Here is a 16,182-nt window from a genome sequence, read left to right as displayed (position 1 = left end):
CCCAGCCCTGAAAGGTCTTGCTACTTCCTAAACTGTCTCTGTAAACCTAGCTTCCAGCACAGGAACCAGTGAGGGGCAAACTCAAACCCACCCAGTACTGTGTTGGGGACTCCTTTTGGTTCCTTGATCCAGACGCCTAGTGTTGTTTGTAGAACCACTCAAATATAGAGACAATATGGTTCTGATGTCTGGGAAAACTGAGATTCAGAGTAGGGGAGACTAAGGGATACAGAGTAGGTATCAAAAGCTGCACTTCTGCCCTCAGCAACTGGACATTTTGAGGATCTCAAAGGTTCTCAGTGAAGTGTTTTATAACTAGTAGATTTAACCTCTGGCCCTGTGCACTGGTGTATTTTCAATTAAAAGCTCATATCTGGCACATTATGAGTGATCAAAACTATCTATTGGAAGATTTGAAGTTTTTGCACACGTATCGTTATTTTATGAAGTTTGGAAGACAGGAGTGGGGGCTGGTGATAACTGTTTAAACTTTGACATGGTGGCAGAATAGGATTATGGCTCAGTGAGTAAGAGCACTTGCTGTGCACTCACGAGGGTCTGAGTTTGAATCCCCAGCACCCCTGTAAAATATGTGTGCCTGTAATCCCAGGACTAGAGAGCAGTATAGGTAGTTCTCAGGAGCTTGCTGGCTGGGGCAGCCTACCCCAAATAGCAAGCGTCCAGTTCAGTGATAGATCCTCAAGATATTATGGTGGAGAATCAAAAAGGAAAGTGTCAAACATCCTGCTCTGGCCCCCATGTGTGCACAGTGTATAAGTGTGCACACTAAGCCATGCACACGCACCGCTCACACAAAACAAAATATTACAACTTTCCACCAGATGGAGTGGTACATTCCTGTAATTCTTGGACTAAGTAGGCCGAGGCAGTGGATTCAGAGGTGGAGACCAGCCTGGGCTACACAGTGACCTGAAAGCCGGTAGGAGCAAATCTGTGAGAGTCTACCTTAAGCAAAACATTCTGAATTCTATGACCTCTTTTGAATTATTCATGATACTTGCCATGTTGAAAATATGAATTTACACATATCTCAAAGATTCATAATAATCCAGTAAGGTATGCTAATTGTCCCTACTTTACAACCCGGGCACTAGTTACTAAGGAAAAAGTAAGGCACACCTTAAGCTGTCTAGGGGCGAAGCTGGCCCTGCACACATGGGCCTCTCGGCTGAAGCCGTGCCATGCTTTCACCACACAGACAGATGGTCCAACTGTGTCCTCCGAACACTTTTAAATAGCATGTGAGCTGACAAATCCCTCCCTCAGGACTCTCGGGCTCCTGTAACACATCAGATGAGACTGAATTACCATAAGGTTCCAACCAACAAGCTCATGGAGGTGACTGTTGTTGAAAGAAGACCTGAAACACAAACTCAACATACATAGCATTTTATAATCCACAGTTTGCTATAATATAAAATAATTTTGAGTTACATTTAGTATTGATCTCATTGAGACTTGGAAATTTCTGTTTCAAAAGAGAAGGAGCTAAGCAGACAGACAATTCTTTTTTACTTGGTAGTTGTCTCCCTCAACAGTATCAGGGTTAGAGCACGCTCACAAATTATTAAAATGCTATTCCCATCAAGACACCTTTATGTCATTTCCTCAAACTTGACTACACTTGTGATTTCATCAGGCAGTAGAAATGCGAAGAGTCACCCTACACACAGACTAGGTGAGCACCCTCTGAGACATTGGCCCTGCAGCCCTTAGCTCTCTTAGCAAACTTCCGACTCCCCTATCGCTCCGTTTTCAGAGGATGTCCCAGCCACCTGGAAAGGCCACCTTAGGTGCTGACAACACTTCCTGGTGATTATATTCTTCAGTGGCTGAGATAATTCCTGGCATTGAATCCACACAACAAAAAACACTGCAGACCAGAGCCCAGCAATTCCCACTGTGCCTTCTCCTGAGTTCTTCAGCCTGAAAGTCTCTGAGCCTTGTAAGCTACTCACCATTATGTCCCTCGGAATGAGTTGGGTTGCTGCTTGCCAACAGATATCAGATCAGGGTGTTCTGAGTGAGTGCCAGACTTCTAACTGGCTTTGGAAATCCATCATAGTTTTCCCACATAGGATCCGCTTAGGACTTAGACCAACACATCTGGTTTCTTTCTTGCTTCTATTGTGTATATTTGTTTTTGAGGCAGGGTCTTGGCATGTAGACTGGTCTAGCCTGGAACTACCAGTCTCACAGTCTCTGCCTTTTTGTCTTAGGTACGTTTCTGTTGCTGTGATAAAACACTGTGACTGAAACAACTTATAAGAAAAAGTGTTTAACTTGCCTTACAGTTTCAGAGAGTTAGAGTCCATGATGGTGGAACAGCTGAGATCTCACATCTTGATCCACAACCTTGAGGCAGATTGGGGGGAGGGGTGCGGGGGTCAGTCACTGGGAGTTTTTGTTGTCAAAGCCTGCAGCACATCCCCTCTAACAGGGCCAGACCTTCTAATCCTTCCCTAACAGTTTCACCAACTAGGAAACAAATAATGAAATATATGAACCTGTGGGGCAATTTCCATTCAAACTGCCACATTTTCCAGTGTTGGGTTGCAGCTTGTGCCACCACTCTTGGGCATTTCTGCTGTTTTTCTTGTGAGGTTATGCCAGATTGCATCAATTTTGAGTTGGCCGAAACTCTGACATTAAACTTCTGAATGCCTTCCCATTTGTCCTAAGACCTCGATACGTGTGGCCTGAACTAAATTGACAATATAAACTCTTTCTGTTGCTTTGAACTACTTACACTGCTTTGATTTCTGCCTCCCAGACTCCCATTAAGACTGAGAAAATAAAAGGAGATAATAGAGCTCAAGCCTTAAATAAAATTTTAGTCCAATGCCCAACTCACTATTTGCACAGAAAATCCAAGAATTACAAATATGGAACTTATGCTTTATGTAATTAACTTTCTTCTAAAAGATTTTAACAACACAATGTCTCTTACGTTTTTCAGGATAACTCATGTTAAGATATCACCCAATCCCTCTTTTCAGAAACTACATTTAAATTACACTTAGGGAGAGTGGAGTCGTGTGAAAATGATCAAATTTCATCGTATAAAATTCTCAAAGCATTAATGAAGTGCTTTTAAAACCCTCAAATCAATATTTAGTAGTTACTGTCAGAGTTACAATGCTGACTCCACCTGAGAGTTTCTTTATTGCCTGTACTCTGAAGTAGCTGGCTTTAGTTTTTCAGAGTTTTTCCCCTGAGTTTGTTTGTTTGTTTGTTTGTTTGGGGTGGTGCCAGGGTTCTAGCCCAGAGCCTCATATTAAAAAACACTGGGTGCTGACCTACATCCCCAAAGCAATCAGTTGTGTGTCGGGGATTTTAAAGGAGGAAGTACGCCTAAATTGCAACATGAATTTGTGTTTCAGAGAAGCATTTTTAGGGGAGGAAAGTACTCATTTGGCTTGCAGACTGTAGTCCATACTTGAGAGAAGCTGAAGCAGGAGCTCCCGGCAGGACCTGAAGCAGAGACCATGCAGGACCACAGGACCGCTGCCTACTGCCTTGCTTCCCCTGGCTTGCTCAGCTGCGGATCTTCTTTTCTTTCTTCTTTACCCCCTCTCCCTTTCATCTTCCCTTCCTTTCTTTTTGAGATTATAATATAATTACAATATTTCGCCCTTCCCTTTTCTCCCTCCAAATCTTCCCATAGAGCCCTTCCTTGCTGTCTTTCAAGTTCCCGGCCTCTTTTTCACTAATTGTTACTACATGCATATATGTATTCTTAGGGCCTGCCTTCTTGCCTTCCCTTCCCCCATCCCCACCCCCAGCGCATGCTCCTCCTTCCCTTCCCCCTCCCCTGCCGCTTCCAATAAACCTGCATTTATGTATTATAGCTTCGTCACCAATTAACTCATTCTGTTTCTTTAATCAATCATGTATATATAGTATAGTGAGAATTTTGGAATTTTGGTTTCTTTAAAAGAGCACAGAAGTATTATAAGAATATGTTTTTGTTTTAATCCCTGGTGTAGGGATATGGATTGTTTTGCAGTATGTGACTTGCCTCAACCTATGGTGTGCCTGAGAGGCATGGTGGGTTGTTGGTTTGTTGTTGGTTGCTGTTGACTGATTTTGGTTGGTTTGTTAAGTAGTCATGTGCAGAGAAGAAACAATAAGAAGATCCTGACAGTGAAGATCAAACTTGTCCCACTAACTCGACGTTCCTAAACAGCAGGAAATAGTCTAATGATAATGTAGCTCCCGTTCAGACCCCTGACATTATTCAGATATCTCTTTCTCTATATATACCTTTTTCTCTCTTATGTACTGTTGGGGTTGAAAGTGTGGAAGAAAAGAGGTGGAGAAGGGTGGAAGAAAAAAGAACCCACAAAATAGGAAATCCAGCTACATGTACACACACACACACACACACACACACACACTCGTATATACATTTCTAAATATAACCTGCTCAGTCTGTAATGCTGTTTGTACGTACGTTTTCATGGAGGATCATTCAGTATTGGATAAGCAGTTGGTGTACCTTACCCTATGGAACATTCTTTCTCCCACTAAAGAGGCATTTGTGGTTTATTCATAATACAAGCTTGTTAAAATTTAATTACTAATAAAATAATGTCCATAATGGAATAGATAATGATTTAAATTTTTAAAAAACTTTAACAAGTAGAGTTCGTGCATAACAAGGGTGAGGAAAATAATTGTATCAATAGACCTAGATTAGATGCAAAAGAGAGATTTTGCCAAAAATAATATTTTCTACTTCAGGAAAATTTGCTTTTTGGCTGGCTACCCAAAGGTGTTGAAGAAGCATCCTGGTTTAAACCTCATGGACACTGTTTTGTCTCTGTTACCAGGCCTTTTCTGAGTTGCTCTTTATCTCAGTTTGTCTAAATTCTGAGTCAGAACTCCGATGTGTAAACTTCTTATAAGGCAAATGGAGACTGTTTTCTGGGTAGCAGCAATGTCTTCAACCCTGGTAAGACTCTGTGTCCCTTTGAGCATCTCCATCCAACTCCTGCTTTAGCGCTTTCGCTGTGGAACCAGGGGCCATGGACACCCAAAGGATATCTCTTATCCTGTCATCCCATGTGGCCAGAAAGGAAATTTAAATTCCCTTTCCTGGACCACCACCAACCTCTCGGCCTGTTTCTCTTTGTGGTTGAATCTAATCAGTTGGGACCCGGGTGCTGAACTTCCAGACTGGGACACTAGCAACAACTGTATCAATATTTTAAATTATATTTAATGAAGGGAGTAAGGTACCTTTGGAAAATAAACTTCTGGAACGGTCTGGAAAATTCTATACATTAGGCAGTAGCTGAACACGAGTGTTTTATAGCTGTCGGGGTGAGAAGAACTTATGATTTCTCTGGGATGCCTCTTATGCTGCTAATGCCTCATAAAGTTCCAGCATGAAACATAAATATTCCTAACTGTTATGTGGTGGTTCCACAGAAAATGGAATACATACAAACTGTCCTTCAGCATCTCTGCCTACTTCTAAACCCATGCACATTTCTGGGACATGTCTGCCCTGGCATTGTGAGCAACTTTCCCTATTAAAATCCCATCTGGCAAGCTGCTGACAATTACATTTTACAGAGAAAAAATATATTTTCCAAAACAGATTGACTTCAAGTTAGGCATTAGTATGCCTGTAGGTAATATAAAAACTAAATTATTCAGAAAGCAATTCACATCTTTAGTGAACTCCAGAATGCACTATAAATTCTATGCATTGCCAAACTCCAGTGGACAATGTTTGCAGGAGCATGCTCATGAACATCAAGACTACAGGACAGCTCTCCTGAAGCTATGGAGTGCTCTACAGACGGCCTCAGCCTTCCATCTTTCAACCTCTTGTAGACCATTCAACACACGACTTGAAAGTTTCTATGAAATCCTTTCCTTCTCCTCCAGCCAAATTTGTTTAAAGAAATGTGAAAATGCTGCAAAGAGCTTGTAAGGGTCAAAAGGAAAGCATTTGTAAGTATCTCTCCATCACCTCAGTCATCTGAGACTCCCTCTGGGGAGCCTGTTAAGAAGAGAACCGTCCTTCCAGGGATAAGAAAGAATGCATTGAGATGGGTGGATTTTCTCAAGGGCATTCCCACAGGCTTTAGCATTATGAAAAATGCTGCTAGGTATTGATTCCACAAAGGAAATATAGATGAGGTCAAGGTGCCATTAACCTCCTACACACACACACACACACACACACACACACACACAGAGAGAGAGAGAGAGAGAGAGAGAGAGAGAGAGAGAGAGAGAGAGGCGAGAGAGAGAGAGAGAGAGGAAGAGAGAGAGAGAGAGAGAGAGAGAGAGAGAGAGAGAGAGAGAGAGAGAAGGAGGGAGGGGGAGGGGGTGGGATAGGGAGAGGGAGAGAGACAGGGAGAGGAAGAGGGAGAAAATAACTACAGCATGCAGTTGCTTTTCCCAAAAAGCATACTGATTTGAAAATAGAGCTATTAAGGTTTTGCTAAACGTTAACATATATTTTTTAAAAGCCATGACATTTCTTTTGACAAGAAAAGTAAGGGTTTTTATTCTTAAGCAGTTATTGAGAGTCCGATATAAATCAGACAACATAAAATTAACCGAAGACAAAGATTTTTTTCTAAAGCTGGTTAGTAGGAGGATAAAGAAATTCATAACCACTAAGCCAGGTCCACAGAAGACATTTGAAGAAATCCTGCAGAATGAGAGGAAAAGCCACATCCACGAAGATTCAGAAAAGAATGAAGAATTAAACAAAATCACAGAAATTTTCATATGTCTTCCAGTAACATTGTTGAATATATATTCCTATGGAGTCAATATATATTTATATATACACACAAACACACACATAACCATATATGTATTTATATACATTATATATTATATATATCCACATATATATGTATATATAATTGGTCTCAATTTCTTCATCAAAATACACAGACCAACAGATTGAACTAAAAAATGGGGGCCTACCATAACTAGTACAGTAAGACCATATTACTAAAAACACTGTGCAGCTTGGCCATGATAGAAGCTTCCTCCCTTCTGGCTAGCCTTCAGGATGTAGGCAGCATGGAGCAAAAGCTAGAACTTTCTGTCCAAGCTCTGGGCCTTGCTATATCATCATACCAACCTTCTGGACAAGATGTGTTCACCACTGCAGTCATGCCACAACTGTTACAGAGGTAGCCAAACTGCTCTGTGTTGGGCTTCGAAATTCACTCCCCAGGAGGTAGTCGATGCCAATACTGGTGAGAGCACACAGCTTGGAAGGTCATGGCGCAAGGAGTGAATCTACGAGTATTGTTTTTCTGAATGGACATGTCAAGCTGCTTCTGAGATATTTGTCTTCACAGATGTAGACTAGTGCCATTCTGAGGCTTCATCAAAGAAACATCTCTTTGTGGTGATCAACGGGGAGACCCTAGAGTCCCCGAAGACAATACAGGCTACTGTCATTGCTCTTGGTTTCCCACTAGAAGTTGACATTGAAGATATCAACCACAAGTTTCGGACACAGAACCCAGAGAAATCAAGCTGGAACTGCTCTGGAGGGTCCCTTTTCGTGTGCTGGTGTCCATAGTGCCAACGGTGCTTTAAAGAGTGATGGGAGAGAAAAGCCATCAACAATCTTAGCCAGCATGTGAACCCTGGGACTACAAACAGACCTACTAGGCAAAACCTAACATGCCCATTGGTACAATAGTGATATGACTATTATGGCGGTGACCATCTGCTCTTTGATGGGATCTAGGGCCTACTCACTCCACAGGAAAGAAGCCATGAATGGATACTACAAGCCTGGTAAAGAGCCAGTGGCTGAGGATGTCACTGGCATTAGAGAACATACTTTATACTGATGTTGGCAAAGTGGGCATGTTGTTAAACTGCCTTCCAATCTCACATTTTCCCCCATAGATTAGTACTGCTCACAGCCTTCCCAAGAGAAGAGCTTCTCATAGCTATGGGTGATGGTTAACCTAGAGGCTTGGAACTGGACAAAATACCAACAATATGGAACAGTAACATGCTCACCCCTAAACAAGTCACCCACATCATGCCCTCCCCCAAGGCCCAGGAATCATCAGTGAAAAGAAGAATACAAGTTGAAGGATGTGATGCTGTGCGTGCCCTCGTGAACTCACTGAATCTGTGGTATCCCACACAAGACCTGCACAAGATTGGACCCATTTTATCATGCAAGAGGAAGAGACCACTGAATCCCCAGCCTCCATGAATGACTGTTGGCAATTGATGGGGAAGAGTCTCATCCAAACAGAAAAAGTCCATGCTCTTGTAGATAACACCTCATGCATACACGCAGGCACTCTTATTTGTGAAAGATACTGTTTGGAGAGCAAAAAGGCAAGACACAGAATCAGGAGACAAATGCTTGATTCCTGAAAGATAAATATGGATCAAATGCCACATATTAAATATCATTTATTTTAATTTTAAAATACATTAGATCAAAATGCAAACAATGCCAAAAATGAATGTTTCATAGTGTTGTTCTTAAAATATAAAGTATTATACAATACAAAAAATTCAACAAAACCCAAAATAAGCAAGAAGTACAAAATGAAACTGTGAGTGGCAGCAGCTTTCCCCATTACACTGTCTGAGTTATTATATGAAGAGACAGGATTAGGAATCTTTTTTTATAATGAAAATTTTGCAGTATGGTGGGACCATCAACTATTTCCATTTTTAGATCCAGTGATCTCATTTTAAGAAATTTGTCTTAAGAAAGTTTATTGTGAAAGATACTGACATATTTATTAAAAGACAAAAATATATTAGATCAAATGCTGTAGATTTTAAACTGGGTTTTATCTGTGGTTCTAAAATTAAAAAGAAGAACAGACCAAAAAGGTTAAGACTGCTTCACTCTATCACATGTGCTCTACACGCAAGCAGAGAAAGGAAGATTTGTGCAGGAAGCTAAAACGTACAGACACAGTCCTCTTGGCTATAGCTTGCATTTGTTTTATTTACACTAATTTGAATAGCGGTGCTTCTGATTGGCTGAGATTCATCTATGTGGTACAAGATTAAATTATTATAGACTATTTGTATATAAGCTTAGGTTATAATTCAATATGCGGAGCTAGGCCAGACAGTTCATGTTAACAGTCAGGGCAATAAGTGATACATAGGAAGATAGACAGATGAATGAAAGGTGGATGGATGGATGGATAGATAGATGGAGAATATTTTGGTAAAATATCCTTTGCTATATAATTTATAACAATGAAAGAGCATTATTTTTTTCAAGTAGTGCAAAGGTTATACATGATAGAATACTATATACCATTATATATGATAAAATACTAATGGCCTTAAGCATCCTATGGTCACAATGTTGAAAATGAAAACATAAAACAGCATGAAGACACGGCATCAGAAAACCAGACGACGCTGATTTATTTTCCTGAATAATGTGATTACAAAAATTTATTCTTTTTTTCTTTCTGCATTTCTCAGCATAGTAACAATATTAATTTTATTATGAAAATCAAAAGGATCATAATAAGAGGAAAACTATATTTTAAAGTAAAATATCTACTACTTAATAGAGTTAACTTAAGCATAAAATTCTTAAGTTCCAAAATTATAAGTCTATATCACATGCTGAGAAGATGCTTGGAGCTAGCTGTTCTTACTTCTTCTTTCTAAAGTACCAGCGAGGGACACAGTACGAGGATCACAGAGAGGATGTGCAATCCATTCTTCTTTCAGGTTCACCTCCTCTGGTCAGTCAGCTCTCTTTCTGTTTATAACCTGGTGATGAATCATGAATTGATTACTTTTAAAATCAGAGCCACAGAAACAATTTAAAAGCTAATATTAAAGATTGTCATTGCTCCAAATCACCACTCTCAAAATAAATATGCTATACTCTGTAACCAAAATCATATATGGGGGGAAAAGTATATTTTTAATGAAAGCAGCAGAATCTTTCCCAGGGACAGATTGTAGATACTTTAGTGAATATATTTAATTATTAATGCAAAGGCCCCTGGTCGTTAATTCCCAAATGGCCATTGAACTTTCCGTGCTGGAGGGCTGAGAAGCATGCATCAGTAAGTCCTGGTGTCAATGAAGCACACAGCCTACTCCAGAGGCCAGTGTTAATGATAAGAGTAAACAGCCCTAAGCCTGCCACTAGAGAGCCTGTAAAGTTCCAGGGTGGCTTCAGGTCAGTGAGGACAGAGGACCAGTCTCCTAGGACTGGTCACAAGGAAAGTATAAAAATGAATGCATCAGCAGGCAGAGCTCTGTTCTTGCCACTCTCAATAATGTGAAGTTCGGAGTTGGCGTCTCTGGGGGCTCTTGGCAGCAGGAGAGTCCCACATCCACACTTATTACAAGACTTTTCCTCGTTCTGCCTTGGGTAGAGCCAGCATTACACACAGCCTAGAACTCACTATGCAGCTCACTCTGGCCGTGACTGTATGATTCTCTCTCTCTCTCTCTCTCTCTCTCTCTCTCTCTCTCTCTCTCTCTCTCTCTCTCTCTCTCTCTCTCTCTCTCTCTCAAGCCCCCAAGAGTGGAGATTCCAGGCTCTACTCTGCTTTGCTTCTGTGTGACTGTCAGCACAGTGGATCGCTTACACCACCAACACCCGAAACATATGGGTGGCACGCGGTGCTAAGAAGTCACCACAGCCATAGCATCACTGGGCAGTAGGAATGCTGATTCCACTATAGTTGACCAAAGTCCCTCATGCGGTCCTTCACTGGTGGGAAATCACTAACACAGCTCATGACTGTTGACAAGAATTAGGAGGTATCCTAATGAAGTCATAGGCTGATCTGGGATGGAGGGATGGAGGAGAGATAAGAGCTTATAAGCCAATGAAGAAAATACAGGAAAACAAAACAAAACAAACAAACAAAACCCACTGTTCCACAGATGGCTCGTGTCGAGGACCAGCCAGCAACGTGACCCTGGATTGTGCTTTCAGAATCATGCAACCACTAAGCAACAAGCACTTCTGATGGGTCATCCCACTCCCAAGGCTTTGCTCACTCCGCACTGTTTCCCAGCCAGGGCAAATCAATGTGAGTAATGTATGCTTCTCCTTTTCAAGGTTTCGTTATAAAGCACACAGACTCTTTAGGTGCAGCACATAGTTTTCCAGTCGCCATCTGGCCGTGCTGGTGGCTTAGAGAGTTGCCAGGACCTGTTCTTTTAATTTTTGGCTCCCATCTGTAACAGTATAATAAACAACCTGATTTCAGAGATGTCTTGGTTACAACATTTCTGGCTTAGTACTGTCCTTGGGAAGCCGCTGGCCCACTCTGTATCCTTTTTCCTGAGCAGATATGTGCACTGCTGTGCTTCTGTAGTCACCGTTTCTTCACTTTTAATACATTTTTGGTACTCTGAGAAACTTCATGTGGAGTTGTGGAAACTAAGTAGCATTCTCTTGCCAGCAATTATAGATGCCCAGCCCCCTGCCGCTGAAGCTCTGAGAAAGCATTAAGACGGGCAGGAATATGTCAGAACTCCCTTACTATAAACACTTAACTAGGGTTCCCTCTGCCTCAGAAACTGGCTGTGGTTATGCATGAGGCCCTGGCCATGGAGCATTGTGGGACTCCGATGGATCAGGACTGGGCCCATAGGAAATAAGAGGTTTTAAAGAAAAGTGTGTTACCTCAGACACCCTGAAAGAGCTGTCTCGTTAAAAGTCTTAACAACAAAAGTGGGGTCAGTATGAAGTTTAGGTGGCACCGACCAGATGAATATCCGTTTGAAAATTTAAATGACAGCATGTTGATGTTATTGTTATAAAACAATGCTTGTTTCTCTTGGCTTATTTCTTAGCCTGGCTATCACACAAATAATTGAGACTTTTATAATACAAGGCTTCACAACACAATCTGAGCAATTTAAGTCTCTTCTTAACCTCTATGTTACCTTGCCTTACTCCCAGCAAACATCCCAGTGATACTTGAACTTTGTAGCTTTCCTCACCTTCACCTCTTTCCTCCTGATCTTCCTAAGACCTTTACCCAAAGCTGAATCCCCTGCTTCTTCTTCTAACTCCTCCTCCCCGGCTGGCAGGAAGTCCTGCCCTATACTCTCCCGTGCTCATCAATTGGCTGTAAGCTGCTTTATCGACATAACAGGGGTACAATTGGGGAGCAAAGTTTAACATTTAGACAGGAAATCAGAATTTAAACTATACAATAACCTTATGCCTACAAGGGTGCCCTGCCCTTTATGCAGTATGGTGTTAGTTACTATCCGTTAACTACACAACTGTCTCCTTCATACCTTTCTGGCTTAATTTTTTTGTTAAGCTTAACAAAAGTGATTCCATTTGATTCTGGTAACTTTGCGATTTCTTTTTATAAATTCAACATATTACAATTGTTTTATAGTAGCTGTGTTGGTCTTCCCATGCCACCTCTTGAATTCTCTGTCTTCTCTAGTTTTAATTGGCATTTCATGTGATTTTACTCTACATCATCTCTTTGTGTATGAATTATTCTTCCATTTTTATTTTATGACGATTGTCATAGATTTATCTGTACCTACACTAAGTTTGCTTTCAAATCGCACAGAGTAGCTTCCTGTGCACTGTAGGTAACTTGGACTACTCTGTCTCTCCCTTCCCCAGCTTGCAGCATTGCTGCTCATCAACTGGCTCCAGGGGCTTTTGAGTTGGGGATAGGAATCTTGGAGAATGACAGCTGATGGACGTGTGGTAACTGAATATTTTGGTAGTTCCACAGTGGTGGTATTTGCACAGCTTTGTGAATACGGCAGAAATCACTGAATTGTGCTTTAAGGGGCTAAATTCTGTGTCACGTAAATTATATCAATAAAATTGTTAACAAAAACTTAAGTACAATATGATTCAATTTATACGATCTTCTTAAATGAGGGAATTACAGAAATGGAAAACAATCATGATTCCCATGTGTTTCAGGGAGTCAGGACAGAGCGATCACAAGAGGGAAACAGGGCTGGTTCTTCGGGAGGGACCTCAAATAAAATAAACCTAATGACATATGGCAGAACTCTTGGGAAAGCAAGAAGCCAAACGTGAATGTGTCAAATGACAAGAGGTAAGAAAAATCAGTTCAGAAATTAATGAAATAAATGCCAAATTAACCAAATAATTGTCACCAAATTAACAGAAGAGAGAGAAGAGTCAATAAGCTCAGAAGCAAAAGAGAGGTTTTTTTTAACCTGTTATTGGTTCTTTGTGAATTTCTCATCAAGCACCCAATCCCGCTCTTCTCCTCGTCCCCTCATATCCACCCTCCAGCCTTGCAAGCCACCCCCCAACTGAGAAAGAAAAATCTCATTAGGAAGCTATAATGTGTCACAGTGTGGCCCACAGTATGCCCTTTTGTCCATAGTTCTTTGCTTGTAAATGTTCATTGCAATGAGTCATTGGTCTGGTATGAAGCATCTGGCTTCTCTAGTCTACCAATCCTGGAACCTCATTGTGACTCCTCAAATACCCTGTTGTTGTCTTCTATCATGGAAATCCTGTAGTTTCGGATCTATAGGACCAGCTTCTTAATACATTCCAGTAATTCTTCGATGAGGTAGATATTGGGGTGGGCCAATTCAAAGCCCTAGATCTGGGCCTAAGAGCTATCTGAGCTGGTCAGTCCTCCAGCTTTCCTGTTCTCATTGCCTTGAGGCTGGCTCAACACCAACCCTACAACCAAGGCTAGCTCTACCCTGCTGCCCTGGCGAGGCACAGGGCCCAATCTCCCACGGGTTGCAACTGGTTACGTATTTGGTCAGTTCTTCCATTCTCATGACCCTGGCGCCATTTCTCCCACCTGCCATAGGTGTCAAGGGACAAGAGAGGTAAGGATGATGTCTCTCTCTCATCCATGCCACCTCCTGGCAGACAAGAGGCAGGGCTGGCTCACCTGCAGCCTCCACATCAAGGGTCAGCTCTACTGTGCTACCCAGGTGAGGTGCAGGGCTAGTTCTGAATACTGCAGCAGCTGAGAGGCAGGGCCAGCTCTCATACCCCAGGGCCAACTCTTCCACCTGACTTAGGTGGGGAGAGCTGTGGAGGAAGGGAGAGGGGAAGGGAGGGCATCTCTCCCTTGTCCATACTGCTGAACAGTAGACAAGGCTAGCTCTCCTGCCTGCCATAAGTAGCAAGGGGCAAGGGAGGGGGTCATCTTTCCCTGCATCAGGGTAGCACACCCGTGCCCGTACCATTAAGTTCATCTCTACTGTGCTGCCCAGGAGATGTACAGAGCCCACTCTCCTGAGTGCAGCATCAGAGGAGGGGTAGGGACAGCTCTCCTGCTTTCATGATCCCATCAGGGACAACTCTCCCACCCACTCACTGCCCACCACCTTTGGTGAGGGCAAAAGAAGGGAAGGGATCTCTCTCTCTTATCGACGCCACTGCACAACAGACAAGAGACAGGGTCTCTTCCACACTTATGGGCCAGTTCACCCGCAATCCTGAGTGCTGCACCTGTTGAAGGTCGGAGACAGCTCTCTTGCTCTCATGACCCCAAGGCCAGGTCTCCCTCTTGCCACAGATAGTGAGGAGCAAGGGGAGAGGAAGATATCTCTCTCTCTCACCCACACCACTGACCAGCAGATGAGCGGCAGGCCAAGGTCACCCACACTTGCATCCTCAGGGACAGTTCACGTACAACTCCTGCAGTGTGTGGCACTGCTCTTCTAAGTACTTCAGCTGGTGAGGGAGAGAGTCAGCTCTCCTGCTCTCATGCCACCAGGCCTAACTTTCCCATGATGCCTAGAGGAAGGGTGGGACCTGTTCTGCACAGCCCTCTGACATCGATGGCAGCCCAGGCCAGGGACGTATGCCTGGCCTTTGGTGGCAACAGGTCCCTACTGCTGTAGGGCCACAGACCCAGATGTGGCCCCCAGTGACAGCACAGGCCAGGACTTCACCATGGTCCCAGGTGGCATCACCAGCTGCTCACATCAGGCTCTTCCTCACTATCCTCAAGTCTCCGGTTCTGATTCTTTTCATTGTGCCCATGTCCTTCTTTTTCTCTTTCTCTTCCACTGTCCCACCACACCCTCTTAGTGGCACCTGAGGTGTCTGGGTGTCTGGGGTCATCTCAGGAGTGATCTCAGGAGTGCTATGACCAATGGTACAAGCCAAGGCCTTTCTCAGGCATGTTCTGTCACTCCCCACTCAGGCCTATGTGCTGCCCGACTGGTGGTCATCTCAGGCTAGCTCCCTGTCAAGGCCTCATGGCACCAGTCTGGGGTCTGGTGGTCATCTTGGGCTCCCTCCTTGCCCGGCCTACTCAAGTGGGCTTATGCAAGGGTCACCCCTGTCTCAGGCTCACTCCTGCAGGATCCTTCAGCCCCAGGCAGGGTTCTGTTAGTCTATGGCTTGCTCCTGGTTCTGGCAGCTGTAGGGGCTTGTGGGGCACTGGCCTGGTGGTTGTCTTAAGCTAGCTCCCTGCCTGAGTGCCCTGGCACCAGACTGGTGGTCATCTCAAGCTTGCTTTTTTCAGGGAATGGTAGGCTACTAATCACTCAGGTGTTCACTGGTCAGAACACTGAGCTCGGAAGTAGCCACTCTCCTCTCTGCCACCTACTGGTGCATGTTTGACACAGCAGCCACATCTTCAGTGCCTCTAGGGGCAGGATGAAGGTTTTTATAACAGATTCCAATAAAGTCCAGGATATCTATCACCGCACAACACTTTGGAAACTTATATTGTTTTTTAAAAACCCTGGATACATTTTTAAATAACAAAACCTAGATACATGCCTATGGTCTACAGAAATTAAAGCCAGGAGACACAAACAGCCTAAAGAGACCCATAATAAGCAAAGAGATTAAAGCAATAACTTAAGTCCTTGCCACAAAGGAAACTCCAAGGTTAGATGGCTTCATTGCTGTGCCTTACCAAACTGTCAAGGAAGGTCTAACACCAGCACTTCACTGTTCCAAAGAATACAAGGAGAATAAAATACTGGCAATACATACTCAAGAGCACAGTAAGATCATGTGTTATAAGCCAGTTTCATCCCAGAGATGAAAGATTGTTTGAACATACACAACTCAAAAATCATTATCATACAGACTTGAAGACAGTGATCACACGATCTCAACAGATGCAGAAAAGTATTTGACAAAGTGTACCGTGCCCTCCTGAAGAGAGCTGGGCATGGTGGCACACA

General features: G+C 43.0%; 1 non-coding gene across 1 annotated transcript; it reads right to left on the bottom strand.

The window, feature by feature from the left end:
• Nucleotides 1–15,511: 15,511 nt before the first annotated feature.
• LOC127197773 (small nucleolar RNA SNORA17) lies at nucleotides 15,512–15,643 on the bottom strand. The gene has a single exon (XR_007831738.1). It is a non-coding gene; the product is annotated as a small nucleolar RNA SNORA17 (small nucleolar RNA).
• Nucleotides 15,644–16,182: the final 539 nt, after the last annotated feature.

Source organism: Acomys russatus, chromosome 13, assembly GCF_903995435.1.
Source record: "Acomys russatus chromosome 13, mAcoRus1.1, whole genome shotgun sequence".
Taxonomy (NCBI): Eukaryota; Metazoa; Chordata; class Mammalia; order Rodentia; family Muridae; genus Acomys; species Acomys russatus.
The sequence above is the reverse complement of the archived record's forward strand: the minus strand, read 5'-3'. Positions and strand labels throughout refer to the sequence as shown.